General features: G+C 49.4%; 1 protein-coding gene and 1 long non-coding RNA gene across 2 annotated transcripts in view; one reads left to right on the top strand and one right to left on the bottom strand.

The window, feature by feature from the left end:
- Positions 1-17331, bottom strand: part of MYCL (MYCL proto-oncogene, bHLH transcription factor) — a 102999-nt gene that overhangs the window by 22770 nt on the left and 62898 nt on the right. The gene's annotated exons all lie outside the window — the stretch shown is intronic.
- LOC131504955 (uncharacterized) lies at positions 5659-7267 on the top strand. Its single transcript, XR_009258210.1, has 2 exons — positions 5659-5734; positions 6645-7267. It is a non-coding gene; the product is annotated as an uncharacterized LOC131504955 (long non-coding RNA).

Raw genomic sequence — 17331 nt, 5'->3', positions numbered from 1 at the left:
TGAGCATCCTTCAGAAGTTCCTTCCTTCCTCCAGGGTCACTTAGTGGGCCTCTGGGACACTACCGGGAAGGGGAGTTCAGAGGAGAAGCCCACCTGGGCCCACTGGCTGGAGAATAAGCAAAGAGGGCATCCAGGACATTTTTCTCAGCTGCAGGGAAATTGGAAGGCTGGAGGTACCTGGAGCTACCTATCACATGATAGGATACTTGGCAGGTCAGGCTAGGTCACCCCTTATGGCCAGGAAGTATTGAGATTGTCACTGATAGAGGCCAGTGATCTTTCTCGGGAGCCAGAGATCTGGGCTGGGGCATGGCTGAGCTTTGAAAAATTAATTGGCCCTTACCATGTGCCAAATATCATCATACATGTTTATAAAAACTCTATGAAGGAAATAAAAATTTCCCCATTCTACAGAAGAAAAAACTGAGGCTCATAAGGCATAAATAACATGCAAAGACATGCAGCTGGTGAGAGGCCTAGTTGGGAGGACAAGGCTGGAGCTTGGGCTCTGTCCCTACAGTTTCTCCTGGGGCGACCCCACTTCTGCAATAGCCCTCCCAGCCTCCCCGACATTTGAGCTCTGCCCTGAGGGTCCTCCTAGGCTCACCTTCTCCCTCATAATCAAAAAGTGATCACCAAATCCTGTCAATCATACCCCCTCTGCAGACCTTGCATCTGTGCCCTTCCCTCCAGTCCCAGAGTGACTGCCCCAGCTTGGGCCTCATGATCTCCTGCCCTGGCTATCAGCCTCCTCCTTGGTCCCCCTGCCTTCCAGCTCTCCCTTTCCCTCCCCCAGGCCCTCATCCACACCAGCAGCCAGAGGGCTCTTCTCAAACACAAGTCTGACCCAGTCATTGTCCTTAACACCTGTCCATGATGTCCTGTTGCCCTCTGAATAAAGCCCAAATTCCCAAGTGGGTCATCAGGCCCTGTGGACTCTGGTCACCAGCCTTGCCAGCCTCGTGCTCACTGATCCCTGGACTGTTCCAGCCAAATGGGATGTTAACTCCCCCTCCTCTGAACAGACCCTGGGCTAGGCTTCCTGGCCTCGGGGCCTCTGTTCCCAGTGCCAACCTGGCTTACCGTAATCTCCCTTGTCCATCTCTGGTGACTGAAGTTCTGGCTACCCTTGAAAGCCTCGCTGCACAGAGGGTCCTTTTGCTAGAGCCTAATGTGCCTTGGATTAAAGTTCTTTGTGTCCCTGTCTCTCTTTCCTACTGAGTGGCGTGAGCTTCTGTGCATCCCTCCCTTGGTGCCCAGCGTGTTACCTGACATAGTGGGGAGGCTCTGAAAACGTGGGATGGGAGCACCTTAGTCTCGATCTCCCTTCTGTCTGTTCCGGCTCTGGCATGGCCTGGAGTCACTTCAGAGCCAGCTGCAGCTGCAGGTCTAGCTCCTGGCTCAGACCCTTCTCTGATTCCAGCTCTGACCTGCTGCAAGCTGGAGATCCAGCTCCAGGCCTAGCACCAGCTTTGGCTTAATATCCAGGACTAATATGGGCTTAGTCCATGGCATTGGGTCCAAACTCACAACCCATTCATCTGTTTCCTACCCTCCCTTTTATTTTTCTTCTTCTTCTTCCTCTTCTTCTTCTTCTTCTTCTTCTTCTTCTTCTTCTTCTTCTTCTTCTTCTTCTTCTTCTTCTTCTTCTTCTTCTTCTTCTTCTTCTTTTTAAAGTAAACTCTACTCTCAACGTGGAGCTTAAGCTCGCTACCTCGAGATCAAGAATTGCCTGCTCCAACGAGCGAGACAGCCAGGCGCCCTGTGTTTCCTACCCCCCGCCCCCATCCCCAGCTCCACTTTCCTGGGCTGAAGTTTCCCACCTCAGTTCCAGGTTTCCCCTGCATTCCCATGAAGCCTTTTGTAAGCTAAAATGGCGTAAAGAAGCAATGGCCATGAACTTATATGGAAAAATTCTTCAGCATTCCCACACCCAAAAGCTTCTGTTAGGCTTTTCTGATACTTTAGGACACATCTTGCTAGTGTATGTGCAAAATAAATCCGAGATTAAAGCATAGATGCTTACAGACACGGTTCAGATCTCTGGTGGCTGGATGCTGAGATGCTGAGTGTACTTCCTGGGGAAGGAGCTTGGTGGGGCCACTCTGGCTGTCAGGGGTTCACGCTGCTTCTGTGACAGCTTGATGCCAAACACTGAGCACTATTTTGACTATTTACCATTTTTGTTCTTTTCTTTTAGAGTGAGAGAGCGTGCAAGTGGGGGAGAGGGGCAGAGGGAGAGAGAGGATCTCAAGCAGGCTCCACGCTCAGCATGGAGCCCAGCGTGGGGCTCCATCCCAGGACCTTTGGCCCCATGACCTGAGCTGATATCAAGAGTCAGAGGCTCAACTGACTGAGCCACCCAGGTGTCCCATTTTTTGTTTTGGGGGTTTTTTGTTTGTTTGTTTTTTTCATCTTTTATAAAAGTGAAAATCCCCCTTGAATTTCTTTGGTTAGTAAAAAAAAACAAAAAAACAGGTACTGATGTAGGTCTTTTGTAAAAGCAAAGTGGCGTTTCATGCAAACGTTTGAAAAGCATGGGGTGTCTGTACTCTCCAGTTAGAAGGAAGGAGAGAGACTGGGAAAAGACCACAACAGGGCCCCATGTGGCCGGTCTGCTTCTGGGATTACACCTGCCCTGGAGCTGCCTTGCTGCATGCAGCATCCCAGCCCAACCTCAGGGCCCTGGTGCTGTAGGGACAACTAGTCCCAGGTTCAAAGCAAGACCCTACCACTTACTGGCTGTGAGGCTTTGAGCACCTCCTTGGGCCCCGATTCTCTTGTCTATAAAACAGGAGAACAGATGACAGGAGAATGATAGGAGACAATGCTGTGGAGGTCTGGACATGGCGCCTGGCACACAGTAGATGTCAATAACCTCCAGGGCCTTTCCCCCTCCCTGTTTTTCCAGATCCACCAGGTCAGCTCCTGTGGGTGCCCTGCACATTCCACAGTGCTCATTGCATAAGGGCTGTCCTGCCACTATGACATTAGTGGCCCTGGCACAGCCTTGCTTCCAAGCTTCTGGCTGGGACTGTTGTCCCTAGGGCATCTTGGGCAGTGGGGGCAGAGCCAAGGCACCACACTGGAGCCCCTGCCTAGAACTCCATGTCCCTGACGTCAGGGGCAAACATGGCTCCACAGGGTACTGGGGAAAAGGCTGGTCTTCCTTCTTTGCTGTGGGCTGAGTGTATGTATTTGGGTTGCGGAGGTAGGGGTGCTTCCTTCTCCCCTCTGACTACCTCCTGAGTTCTGTCCGTCAAAGCTCGGAAGGCAAGGGTTCCTATGCATAAGGGAACTTGGGGGGCCCTGTACCTTAAACACAGGACCCAACATCAATGGGGGACTGGGTGTGATGTGTTACATAGGTGAGTGAATATGGAGGTATGGATGTATTTGTGCATGGTGTATGGTAAATACAGGCATGCTAGAATATCACGTGTAACACGTATATGTCTGTCTCGAAGTGATGTGGGTAGTTGCAGGGCCATGTCTACATGTAGCACATATGTAGTGTGTGTAGGTGACTTTTGCGTGTGAATACCTGTACGTGGGGCGACAGATGTAGATCTGGGTACGTGGTCTAAGCAATGTGTGTTGGTGTGTCTGTATATGATGTGTGTGTCTTGTGTGAGCCAGATCAGGGGGAGAGCATGAACTGGAGAGTTCTTTTAGGCAGTGGGGAAGTGTTGGTGTATTTAGGATTCCCTGCTGAACTCTCTGAGGTGGCCCGGCCAAGGTCATGGTCTACTTGCTGCAAGAGCAAAGAAGGGCAGTAGGGGCAGAGTCAAGGGGGTTGGGTCTATTCTCCAAAGAGCCAGATGCTTCACACTCAGCTGACTATCTTGCCCTGATGTCTGGGGGAAAAAAAAAAAAAAACACCAGGGAAATAAACACAACCTTTGGAAGTCCTGGTGATGTGTATGGGGAGGCTTCTACAGCTGGTAGCTCATGTGGGCAATGCCCTGCCTTTGACCGGCCGCTAAGGCTTGTGAGGCCAATGGCCTTGCTGCCATTAACTGCTCCTAGATGATTACCTAAGTACTGCAGCCCCATTCCAGAATTTCCACAGTATTCCTGCTGAATCTCTGTTCATCAAAGCTCATAAGGCACAGGTTCCTACGGTTAAGAGAACTGGGGAACCCTGACCCCCAAACACAGGAACCAACATCAATGGGAGGGTCTGGGGGTGACACATAGGTGAGTGAATGCGTAGGTGTGGATGTATTTGTGGCATGGTTGTGTCGCAATTGCAAATTGGTATCTCTTGGGACCCCAGGCCCCAGAAGGAAAGTTAAGGGACTTCTTGTTTTTTGTTTTTTTTTTAAAGTTTGTTTATTTTTGACAGAGAGTTCGAGCACAAGCTGGGGAGGGGCAGAGAGAGAGGGAGACACAGAATCCGAAGCAGGCTCCAGGCTCAGAGATGTCAGCACAGAGCCTGACGAGGGGCTCAAAATCATGAACTGTGAGATCATGACCTGGGCCAAAGTCAAACGCTTAACCGACTGAGCCACCCAGGTGCCCCTAAGGGACTTCTAAAGCCACATCGCACCTAGGCTGTTGATCTCTAGAGAAACCTAATTTTAAACAGGTTGGCCCTCCCTATCCCACCCCTTGGTGCGTCTCTTTCCTCAGAATGCACCAGGACTCCCCGTCTCGAAATGACTCCTCAGATAATGTGATCTTGTCTGTATTTTCCATTGCTCCCTAAGATGCACTCCATGCTGGAGATGCCTTGAACCACTTGCATTTCCAAGAATGACTGCCTAAAATGGGCTACTCTGCCTGGCTGACTCTGATTCATCCCTCAAAATTCAGGCTAAGTGTCAGGTCCTCAGGGAAATTTCTGAGGCTAAAACTGCTAGTTGTCCCCTAATACCCAGTTATTCTGCTTGCCCTTAGTCATAAAATTCTGATTTTTAGCTGGACACCTGGCTGGCCTGGAGTAAAAACCCTATTTCCCAGAATTCCTCACAGCCACGTGTGACTCTGTGACTGAATGTGGGCCAACAGCTTGTGGGCGCGACTATTCTGTGCAACTTTCAGGAACTGTTTTTTATCTTATTTTTTACTTAAAAAAATTTTTTTTTAAGTTTTATTTTCACTTATTTTTTGAGACAGATAGAGAGCAAACAGGGGAGGGACGGAGAGAGAGGGAGACAGAAGCCCAAGCAGGCTCTGGGCCGTCAGCGCGGAGCCCGATGCGGGGCTCAAACTCACAAACCACGAGATCATGACCTGAGCTGAAATCAAGAGTCAGAGGCTTAACCCACTGAGCCACCCAGGCGCCCCAGGAACTGTTTTTTAAAGGGAGTGTGTGTTGTTTTTCACACCTTCCTCCTTCCAACTCACATGGAAGCCACGCTGGCCAGTGAGATAGAAACATTGTGTTAAGGATGGCAGAGGATGATGGGGCAATAGAACAGAAAGCACTGAGCTGTGATGATCATGGAGCCTCCATACTAGCTCGTGACGTGGCTGTGATTGGGGAATTTTGTCACCTACAGCCAAACTCAAGCCTAGCTGATACATTTCCCTGGTACCAGCCGTCTCTTCTCTTGTCGCTCAGCTCTCTCTGACGACACACTCCATTCCAATTGCCTGGTTCTATTTGTCCATCTGACTGTGATCTCACAAGGCCGGGGTCTGTGTCATCTACCAAGCACGGTGCCTAACAGACCCAAAAACGTTAGTTGTATTAACAACTGTGTGAAATACACATTCAGGCATCCAGGTTGGGTGAAGCCGTAGTTCGGGGAGTTATTGGTGTAATATGGTCACTGATGGGGTGGGAGAGGACGGGGTAAAGAGGAAAGAGGGTTGAAGGAAGAGGTCCTCAGAGCTCTAACATCTAAGGTTGAGGAGGAAAAGCCCTCCTGGGTCTGTGCTGAGGCCACCTCTGCCCAAAGTTAAGGGACTAGTGTTGAGGGAAGCAGTGGTCAAGGGTTCAGGGTTCTAGAGTCCAGGACATCTGGGTTTCCATCCTGGCTCTGCCACTCACTAGCTCTCTGACCTTGAGCAAGTTAACTACTCAGCCTCAGTCTCTTTATCTGCGGAGGAGAGAATAATAAAGAACTTACCTCATGGGGTTGTTGTGAAGTTAAAATTAGAGAATTCACGTAAATCACATAGCACGGTGCTTGGCATAGAGTGAGTGGTTAGCAAATGTTGGCCATTATGATTCTTGTTACTATGGTCTTTCTTGCATTCATTAACTCACTTAACAAACAAGCTCTAGGCATTCTTCCACATGTGCCCAGTGCTTCAGCCAAAATGTATTTCCTGAGATTTCCTAACACTTACCATTCTCCCTCACCCCCTTTGGCTTTGCACATGCTGTTTGCTCTGCCTGACGTGCCCTTCACTCTCCTCATCTGCCTGGCACACTTGCCCTTTGAGCCTCAGCTAATAGTTCATATCCTTAAGGACTTGCTGAGACCTCCTAGGCTAGGTTGGAAGCCTCTGGGCTTGCACATGACCATGGCCGTCTCATTGCACAACTCCAGTGGGGGACCAGTCATATAGACCTTTTTGGCTGTGCGACGTGGCAATCTTGCCTGTATCAGTCCTCTGTTTACCTTTATCGTAATTTTTATCAGCCTTTTACTGTAATGATTTATTTACCTGTTGATCTCTCTCTCTAGACTCTGAACTCCTTAAGGACTCTGCCTGACACTGAGGCAGGGCTCAGAGAATGTTCATCTGAATGAAGGGATCCTAGCCTCATCCCTGCATCCTGGGGTTCCCAGTCTGGCTGGGGAGACAGAATGAACAAACAAAACATATCAAGAACTGAGTATGACCAGGAGGTTCACAGCCCTGTGTGTTTCAAACAGAGGCATTCCCACGATGGACAAAGAGAGCTCTAAGAGAGGATGCGGTGGTCAGAGCGGGGAACTGGAGCGGAGATGTAAATTCTGGATTGTTCTTCTCAGATGTGGGAAGAATTCTCGCCTTCCACCGCCCCTGACTTTCATTTGGTCCAAAAATAAGGATATCATCTTTTCAAAGCTCTTACAAGGACAATGTATATCCAAGAGGAACCCAGCATAGATTGAGGTCTTTGCCAGGCCAGTTGTTAGGCTGGGCCACAGCCTGAAGCAAGAGGAGGTACCCAGAGGATCTGACATTGCTCTGAAACTTAATTCGAGTTACCCCCACTACGGGCTAGGGACCAGATTATGGGGCTCTTAGGAAAGTGTTTCTCCTCCTCAACATGGATTTACACTATACTGTTGCTGAGAATAAACAGTTGTGTTTTGTGTGCCTGTGTGTATGTGTGTGTATTTGATCTGCATTTAACCACCCTCCTGACATTCCCACTCACCCCAAAAGGCCAAATCTGAACAATGAGGAGGAGGCATAGCTTGTCATTTCTCATTGGTGGAAAGACTTTAAAGAGACAGGACACCGAGAGTCAAAATTTCCAAGCCCATCCTGGGCTGTTTGGTGCAGGCTATTTGCCTGTACCCCTCCATGCTCCTGCTAGGATAGTCTTTTAGACTGAATAACTCAGACTTTGGGAAGTGTTCTGCTAAGTGTTTCTTATCCTGTTGATCCTATCCCATGTGGCTTAGGGGGTGAGGCTTCCTGAACAGAGCCTGATGTAGATTTTGCCCAGGGGAGAACTGAAAAGGTGGTCTCTTTCAGTGGGTGTAAGGGAAGGAAGATCTGAGACGGGAGAATAAAGTTAGGAACCGAGTGTACTCACAAGGAGACATCCTGTTAACAGGTTTTGGTTGTTTTTCCCTTGGGCAGTCACATGACATGCTCAATTTAAAATGATTTCTTCTAGTTGTATTTCCCTACAGGAATTCCTGCCCCTTCAGTGAAGTCTGTCACAGGCATGTGGGCCTTTCCTTCATGGTAGCTCATGGAGTGAGCATATGCAGCAGTGGGGCTGGGGAGGAGTCCTTCTGGGTGCAAGGCTCCTGAGCAGGCATGGGAGGAAGACAACCTTACCTGAAGAGGAATAAAATGTGGAGCAGTCCATTTTAAGGGACAAGGCAGTCAGGTTAAGGGTGAGGGTGCAAGTAAAGCTTAGGGTGAGCCATGGGAACTACCTTTTCTGGGGACTGAGAGCTTCAAGTCCAACTCCTGGCCGGAACAGAGGGTGGGGTGAAGTTTCAGGAATGAGGTGGGAAAGGGGGGGGGCTGGGGACCCCTCAGTGTCCGTCCCAGCCCCTGGTTGTGGCTTGCCTTCCCACAGGGAGCCAGGCGGTGGCCTGTGCCTATGTGTCCTCATTGCCCTTTGCTCTGTGGGAAGGTCCTGATAGCAAGCAGAATGGATCGTGGCCACCGGAGGACACTTCCACGTGCCACTGGCCCTACCCTTCACCTTTCGTTTTTTCCTGATGGCCAGGAAGTCTTTGGGCAGCTCAAGGAAGGCTGCTACTACCTTCACTTTGGCCCTGTCACTCAGAAGGAGTAAGCAAAGCCAAAAGTCTCCAAAAAGAAGTGGGGTGAGGGGAGAGGCTCAAGAATTTGCTGTTTTCCCTTCTTTGGCCTCCTGTTCCCACCCAACATAAGCCCAGAGCCTGGAGTTCAGAGGAGAGATCATAATTTACCACCTAAGGTTTAGAATCCAGCCCAGCCCAGCCCCAAAGTCCAGCCCAAAGCTTAGAACACAGAGCCCAAACAAGCCCAGACGGGTCAAAAGTCCAGCTCAGAAGCCAGCACTAAAGCCCAGAACCCAGGGGTGCCTGGGTGGCTCAGTTGGTTGAATGTCTGACTCCTGATGTGGGCTCAGATCATGATCCCAGGGTTGTGGGATCGAGCTCTGCATCGGGCTCTGTGCTGAGCAGGGAGCCTGCTTAGGATTCTCTTTCTCTCTCCCTCTGCCCCCCTCACCAGACCCAAAGACCAGAGCTCAGGACTTAGAACCGAGTCCTGGGCATATAATCCAGTTCACAGCCTAGAACCCAGAGCCAGAGGGCCAGAAGCTCAGAGCCAGAATTCAGACTAAAGCTAAGCCCAAAGTCCAGAGCCCAAAGCAACCCAGAAGCTACTCAAAAGCCTAGAACACAACACAGACCCATCTTAGTTCCAGGACACAGAATCCAGCCTAATAGTTATGGGGGTGCATAGAACTCCACACCCAGCCCACAGCCTAGCAGACCCCGGATGTTCCTCCTAGCAGCAGTTAGGGATAGACCAAGGCTGCAAGATGAGGAGGAGGAATTCCAGATTTCAACCCTACTCCTGGCAGGAGGGGGACAAGGAGCTGGTGTTTGTGTGGTGGCAAGGGGAGTGTTCTGTGGTTCTCCTGGCCCTGGTCTGGAGGGTCCATACTGGAGACTCAGACATCAGGCAAAACATGGCCTGGGGCTTTCTCTGCAAGGACTACCCCTTGGAATCTCAATGGGATGGGAAGCAATTTCAATGCTGCTGACTTGCTGTGTGACTTTGAGAAAGTCCCTTCCCTTCTCTGGTCTTACTTTTCCCAAAAAGGAAATCAGAAAGTGTTTTATTTAGACTCATAGACCCAGAAACACAGAAGGGCCTATTACAGATAGCCCCTTCATTCATTTAATCTTTCATTCATCAAATATTTGTTGAACACATACTATAGGTAGACTTTTTTTTTTTTTAATTTTTTTTTCAACGTTTTTTATTTATTTTTGGGACAGAGAGAGACAGAGCATGAACGGGGGAGGGGCAGAGAGAGAGGGAGACACAGAATCGGAAACAGGCTCCAGGCTCCGAGCCATCAGCCCAGAGCCCGACGCGGGGCTCGAACTCACGGACCGCGAGATCGTGACCTGGCTGAAGTCGGACGCTTAACCGACTGCACCACCCAGGCGCCCCTATAGGTAGACTTTAAACAGGACGATGAAATGGCCAGATTTTTTTTTTTTTTAATTCATCTGTTGTTGAAGATTGGATTAGAGGAGGCCCATTAGGGCATTGTTCCAATAGTTCAGGAGAGATAGAATGAGAGTCTAAGGATTGCAAGTGTCATGTCATATTTATAAAGTACAGACGTGGTCACGGCGCTTAGGTTGCGCAGTCCGTTAAGTGTCCGACTTCGGCTCAGGTCAGGATCTCATGGTCTGTGCGTTCGAGCCCCACACTGGGCTCTCTGCTGTCAGCACAGAGCCCACTTTGGATCCTCTGTCCCCCCTCTCTCTCTGCCTCTCTCTCACTCATTCTTTCTCTCTAAAAATAAACTAAAAAAAAAAAAAAAAAAAGAGTGGGAGGTAATGATTTAAAAGAACACTAATAAACAAAATAAAGTACAGATATGGTCATTTGACTCTTCTGCTTAGAATCCTTATAATGGCTCCCCACTATCTTCAGGGTGAGGATACAAGGCCTCTTCCCATCTTCTCAGCCTCAGGGCTTATCAATTTCCCATCTAGCAAATGCCCAGTCCCCACCAAGATACTCATTGTTTCTATACCCACCATGCTCCATTACTCTTCCATCTGTGGTGTTCCTTTTGCTTCATGCCCTTCCCTATCTCAGGAACTCTTACTCGGGGTTTGGCTCCATCATCACCTCCTCTGTGAAGCCTTCCCAGACTCCTATCTCTCAAACAGAATCTAGTGTTCTCAAGTCTGTGCACTCAGACAGATCTCCATTAGGACTTCGCTACACTTTGTAGCTTAGTCTGCTTATGTTTGTCTCCGTGATTAGATGTGACTCCCTCAGAGGTGCCTGGGTGGCTCAGTCAATTAAGCATCCGACTCTTGATTTTGGCACAGGTCATGATCTCAAGCCCTGCGTCGGGCTCCAGGCTGACATTGCAGAGCCTGCTTGAGATTCTCTCTTTCCTCTCTCTCTGCCCCTTCCTCTCCTCCTCCCCCTCCTCCTCTCTTTTTTCTCTCATGTGAGTGTGCACACACACATTCACACTCTCAAAATAATTAAATAAAACTTTTTAAAAAATGTGACTCCCTCAAAGGACAGGATCATCCATACCTTCTTCACCCTTGTGTTGCTGGGTGGGTCCAGAGCAGCTCAGTAAACCACGGACAAGGCCACCTTTCTACCTCTTCCAAGTAGATTTTATTAAAAGAACAAAAAAAAAATTTTTTTAAGTAAACTCAATGACACATATGGGGCTTGAACTCACAACCCTGAGATCAAGATTTGCATGCTTTACCAACTGAGCTAGCCAGATATCCCTAAATTTTTTAAAAAATTTAAGGCCCCCATGTTTTAAGTTTATTCTATTCATTTTATTATTTTTTTTAATTTTAAAGATTTTATTTTTTTTTATTTTTTTATTTTTTATTTTTTTATTTTTGGGACAGAGAGAGACAGAGCATGAACGGGGGAGGGGCAGAGAGAGAGGGAGACACAGAATCGGAAACAGGCTCCAGGCTCCGAGCCATCAGCCCAGAGCCCGACGCGGGGCTCGAACTCACGGACCGCGAGATCGTGACCTGGCTGAAGTCGGACGCTTAACCGACTGCGCCACCCAGGCGCCCCTAAAGATTTTATTTTTAAGCAACCTCTATGCCCAACGTGGGGCTCAAACTCATAACTCCGAGACCAAGAGTTGCACACTCCAACTGAGCCAGCCAGGTGCCTCTTTAAGGTTTTTTTTTTTTAATTTATTTTAGGGGCGCCTGGGTGGCTCAGTCGGTTAAGCGTCCGACTTCAGCTCAGGTCATGATCTCACAGTCCGTGGGTTTGAGCCCCGCGTTGGGCTCTGTGCTGACGGCTCAGAGCCTGGAGCCTGTTTCAGATTCTGTGTCTCCCTCTTTCTCTGACCCTCCCCTGTTCATGCTCTCTCTCTCTCTGTCTCAAAAATAAATAAATGTTAAAAAAATAAATAAATAAAAATAAAAAATTTATTTTAAATAAAATATTTTTAATTCCAGTATAATTAATGTCTAAAAAAATTTTTTTTACCTCCTATTTTGTTTTTAAACCCAGAACAGAAATGTTTTTCCAATGCCTTTTTTTTTTTTTTTTTAAGTTTACTTATTTTGAGAGACAGAGAATCCCAAGTAGACTAGACACTGTTGGCACAGAGCCTGACTGTGAGATCGTGCCCTAAGCCAGATCGAGAGTCAGACCCTTAACCAGCTGAGCCACCCAGGTGCCCCCCCTCCCCACTGCCTCTTCATCAAAGACATCCGGCCAGTCAGAAGAAATGGACAAAGGGCATAAATTAACATATGTTAACAGCCAACTATAAGTTTTGTTTTGCACATATATATTGTCTCACCCGATCCTCAGGATAACACTATGAGCTCTTATTATTGACCCAATAAATGAAGTTCGGAGAAGTAAGTGACCTGCCTAAAGTCACAGACCTAGCTAGAAACAGAACTATATTCAAAACCTGACAAGATTGACTCCAGGCCACGCTCTTTAAGGGCCCCAACCGTGCTGTTCTCTTATTCTTTATCAGCATGAGACCACAGGGTTACCACAAGTCTGAAGGCCACCAAAGGCCAGGTCCCCACGTGCGGTAGTGACAGTGGAAGCAGCCGTTACTTGGTGCTAGGCTGTCCGACCTGCTTTTTTGAGCAGATGGGATAAAGGAGGCCCAGAAGTGGGGTGGAACTTTGGGCTTCCCAAGGCAGGCTCCGCTTCTGCCACGCTGGCCTTAGTCCAGCAAGTCACTTATGCTGAAGATCTTACTCTGAGAGGGTCAAGGCCAGCAAGCCAAGGCAGGGCCTCAGGCAGGAACGTGGTGTGAGCATAAGGAGAGCGAGGGCAGAGTCCTGGCTGGCCAGGAAGGGAGGAGTATTGCTCAGCTTTCAGCCTCCACCCCACCCCTTCTTCTTCTTTTTTTTAAAGTTTACTATTTATTTTGAGAGAAAGAGAGATGCAGGAGGGGCAGAGTGAGAGGGAGAGAGAATCCCAAGCAGGCTCCACACCATCAGCAGAGAGCCCGATTTGGGGCTGGAACTCACGACCTGTGAGATCATGATCTGAGCTGAAATCAAGAGTCAGATGCTTAACCGACTGAGCCACCGAGGTGCCCCATTGAGCCACCCGGGCCCCCCTCCCCCTTCTTCTGAGGCCAGGCTCTAAGCTCCTGCCCAGAAAGCACCTCACCTGATCTCCTGGATCCTGAGGCTACCTGGCAGGTTGGCCCAATCCCTGGGGCTGTCTCAGATGGTGTGGTTCTCTGAGCCAAGGCTGGTCTACTCAGCTTCTTCTACTCCATCATTCTGACAACTGCTCTGCAGAGTCTTCCTGGGGGGTAGGGAAGTCTCTCTTTTCTGGGAAGAAACTTGAACTTGGGGGAACCCAGTTTGAGAAGATACAGGGATACTGGCTGGTTGGCTGGGGGAGGCACCAGGTATCCCAGGGAATCTCTGGGCACTCTCCATGCCCCTCAGTCCCCTGACACCTGAGGCTCAGAAGTCAGACCTATCACCTAGCCTAGTCCCGAAGCCCATAATAGGGGCCCTCCCTCCGAAGTGGTCTATAGCCTCTCGTGGTCAGATGGATCAGCCTCGGAGACTCTCCTACCCTACAACTGCCCAGCCAACATACAGGCAGGAACTAGCAGTCTCCTGGCGACTTCAAGGGCCCTCAGATACTTCCTCCCCAAAGAGCCTCTCTTTGGGACCCTCAAGAGTCCCTTCTTCCTACTTTCTGCCCTGCCTCCTTCCTACAGGACAAATAATAGGGGATCCAGGGAGAGTAGACTGGGGCATCCCTATCGTAGCAGCCATTCCAGGAAACCCTTGCTCCGGGGCCTGCCCAGGCCTTAACTCTGGCCATTCCCTGGCCTCAGAGCACCACCACCCAGAATGTAAACTTACTAGTGACTCTTGAGCTAAGTATACTTTAAGGAATGGGCTGGTTCCTTTTTTTCAGAAGTCAGGGTGGTGAGTCTGCCAGTTAGGCACTGAAGAAATCTTCCACTGGATAACGAACTATAAGCTATCACACTTGGCAACTCTTTCACTTAGCTGAAACCTCAACAGCTCCACCTGATAATCGTGCCCCGACCCAACGGCATCCAATTGTGCTTGAAATACCACATTGTGGAACCAGACATAAATCTAGCCTCTAGCTATTTACATCAAATTTCCTCCCCTCTGACTTAAGCGGCCTTACTTGGAGAGGTTTTGCCCAGGGTGCTAATAAAGATAATAATAATAATAATAATAATAATAATAATAATCTTTTTATTTTTTAATGTTTATTCTGAGAGAGAGAGAGCAGGGGAGGGATGGGGAGAGACTGAAACAGAGAGAGAGAGAGAGAGAGAGAGAGAGAGAGAGAAAGAGAGAGAGAGAGAGAAAGAGAATCCCAAGCAGATCCATGCTGCCAACACAGAGCCCAACAAGGGGCTTGATCTCATGAACGGTGAGATCAAGAGTCAGATGCTTAACCAACTGAGCCACCCAGGTGCTCCTAATAATCCTTTTAAAGTGCTCACTCTGTGCCAAGCACTGTTTTAATCACCCCACTTAATCCTCATGCCAACCCCAAAGACAGGTACAATTATTATCCCCATTCGACAAGTGGGGAAAGTGAGGCTCAAAGAGATTTGGCAATTTGCCCAAGAGTAAACTGTAATGGTAGAGATAGGCTATGCAGCCAGGTAACCTGTCTCTGAGATCTTTGCACTTAACTCTGCTGCTCTGCCTCCCAAGAAGCTCTGGGGACCTGTTGGCCTCCCCCAAGGGCTCTCAGGGGACTATGCTAGGGCATATGAAGAAGCCCACCAGGCTAGGCATGGTGCTTCATGAGGGCATAGACAGGTGGAGAGCAACAAGGGGGCAGGGAGAGGGCTCTGAAGCTCATTTGCCCTAGGCCGTGAGGTCGGGCTAGACCCAGAAAAGGTCAAGGATGGCTAGGAGGGTGGTCCCAGCACAGAGTGGGGAGCTGTCTGTCTGTTCTTCAAGGAGAAACCCTTGTCCTCACTGCCGCCCTAGATGAAAAGAATGTTACTATGAAAAATGGGCCCAGGCCCCTGCTCCAGGCTCCGGAAGCTAATAGAGCCCTCTGCCTACTGTGGACTGGAGGCTCAGGACAGCCCCTTGGACTCCAGGCCTGGTGGTGTGGGGGTAAAGGGGGAGTAGGAAGGACAGTTGGCAAGAAGGCCAGCGGAGACACGTGGTCAGGACTGGAAGGCATCTCTAAGTGACAAGTCTACAACCACACCATCACCAGAAAAAAGGGCCGGACTCTGGGTTTAGTCCCTGCTTCTCCTCTCTTAGCCTCAGGTTCATCATCTATTAAATGGAGTAATAAAAACTACCCTCTCCAGGGGTGTTGTGAGGAGTAAATGAAACGATATACACAAAGCACTTAGCACAGTGCTTGCCTGGCATACAGAGAGTGCTCAATAACTGGGAGCTTCTGTATTAGCAGTGCTCTGTTTCCATTGCTGGTCAATGAGTGTCCCTGGAGGTATGTTACGGGGGCTCTGTCCTCAGCAACACTATGGATGGTGGAGTGAAGCTGCAAGGAGCAGCCTGGATCTAAACTTAGGGAGAGAAAACAGTGGGCAACAGAACCGGCATTCAAAACAATTTCTACAGGCTGGAATAAGCAAGATGACATTGTCCTTCTGTGAGCTCGAAGACATTCACACAAAGCAGAGGGTGGGGGAGAGACCTGACTTGACCCCAGCTCTGCTGAAAAGGATCTGAATGATTTAGTTGATCACAACCTGATGGGAACTAATCATGGGAGAGAAAGGCTCTGGAGCCCAGCAGTCTTAGGCTGCATTAACAGTGTGTCGCGTCCAGACTGGGGGAAATAATAGGTCTATTGTGCTGGCATGGTCAGGCCATATCTGGAATCTTGCACTGCTACACTGACAGGTTGGAATCAGGCCAGGAGGGGGACCGGTCCGGCTTCAGCTCCCAGGTACTTGTGCTAAGCACTTCCTGGGCATTTTCTTGTTTCATACCCAAAGCTACCCTACCAGGGAGTCATTATTACTATCTCCACTTTACATACACGGAGGGTAACTGAGTTGCTCAGGACCAGCCATGCAGCTAGTAAACGGAGGAGCCTGAGGCTTTCCCAGATGGGCTCTTCCTGTGCTTGTACCGGAGGAAGACTGAGCATGCATCACTGAACACATATTTATTAGTTTCCTTCCATGAGTCAGATCCCAGCTAGTTTGTGGGGACACAGCAGTGGAAAAAGATGTGGTTCCTGTCTTCCTGGAGTTCATGGTCTGGGGGTGGGGGGTCTAAATCACTTGTGATATGGCGTGATGCTACAGGAGTGAAGATTTTAGGGCTGGGAGGGATCAGAGTCCACCACAGCCAACTCAAGCCTGGGGAAGGGAAGAGACAGAAAGAACAGTGTCACACAGCTCCTGGTGGAGCCATGGGAGGTCAGCCCGTGCCCTTTTCACAGCATCCAACTGTCTCACTTTGGCTCTGTCTGCTCAGCAGTGACCAAGAGCTGTGTGCCACGATGGGAGCTGCTGGGGCATATGAGGAAGCTTGGTGTGGCCATCCTGGGGTAGCCAGACCTCATCTCTCCTCCCTGCAATCAGTCAGAGAGCCTAAGAAAGAAAACAGGAGTGGAAGCTCAGCAATCACAGGAACGGGAGAAAGTGGCCTTTGAGATCCCAGCATCCCCTTCACTAATTAGAGCAACCGACCCCCCACGCCCCCTCCCCAGCCTCTTGAGTGTCTGGGAAGCCTGGGGGCGATGACCCAGAGGTGGTAGAAAAAGCATGTTTTCTGGATCTGTGTTTGGCGTCTGTTCCAGACTAATGTCCTTCTAGATATCTTCTTTCAAGGACCAGATTACTCAGTCCTCTCTTTTTCAAATCCTTCCTTGATTGTTTCAACCCAGAGTGCCACTGCAGTTTTGTCACATCTCCTAGGGTTTTTTGTTGGAGAAACACATATATCCCATTTAGCGTCCTGGTAATTTTTGCTGAGAGAGACAGAGCAGGGCCGTTAAGAGAGAAGGCTCTGGAAAGGGACAAACCTGCCAGGCCTGGCTTTGCCACAAAACAGCTGTTTCACTTCTCTGAGTTTCCATTTCCTCAGCTATAAAATGGGGATGATAATACCGTGCTCATGTCGTTGCTGTGAGGACTGGATGACATCATTTTAAGCACGGAGGAAACTCTCCATAAAAGGCCACTGTTACTATCATGGGGTACTGGGGGGCTGGTCCTGTCTCCTCTGCACACCTTGGGAGCTCCCCGCCAGCCGGGGCAGTGACTGCGATAAGTCATCGTTGTCCCCCATTGCCCTGGGCCCCAGAGAAGCCAGTGTTGGGAAGAGGGAATGGTCAGTCTTGGGAGATGCAAGAGGGACATCGATACTGGAAGTGCCAGCGCTACATCCTCCATCCAGGTTTGGAGGAGAGGGAGGCACGACCTGACTCCTGATTTTAGGGGGGGGGGGGCAGTGGGCTTCCCAGCCCCTA

Source organism: Neofelis nebulosa, chromosome 2, assembly GCF_028018385.1.
Source record: "Neofelis nebulosa isolate mNeoNeb1 chromosome 2, mNeoNeb1.pri, whole genome shotgun sequence".
In the NCBI taxonomy this organism is placed as follows: Eukaryota; Metazoa; Chordata; class Mammalia; order Carnivora; family Felidae; genus Neofelis; species Neofelis nebulosa.
The sequence above is the reverse complement of the archived record's forward strand: the minus strand, read 5'-3'. Positions and strand labels throughout refer to the sequence as shown.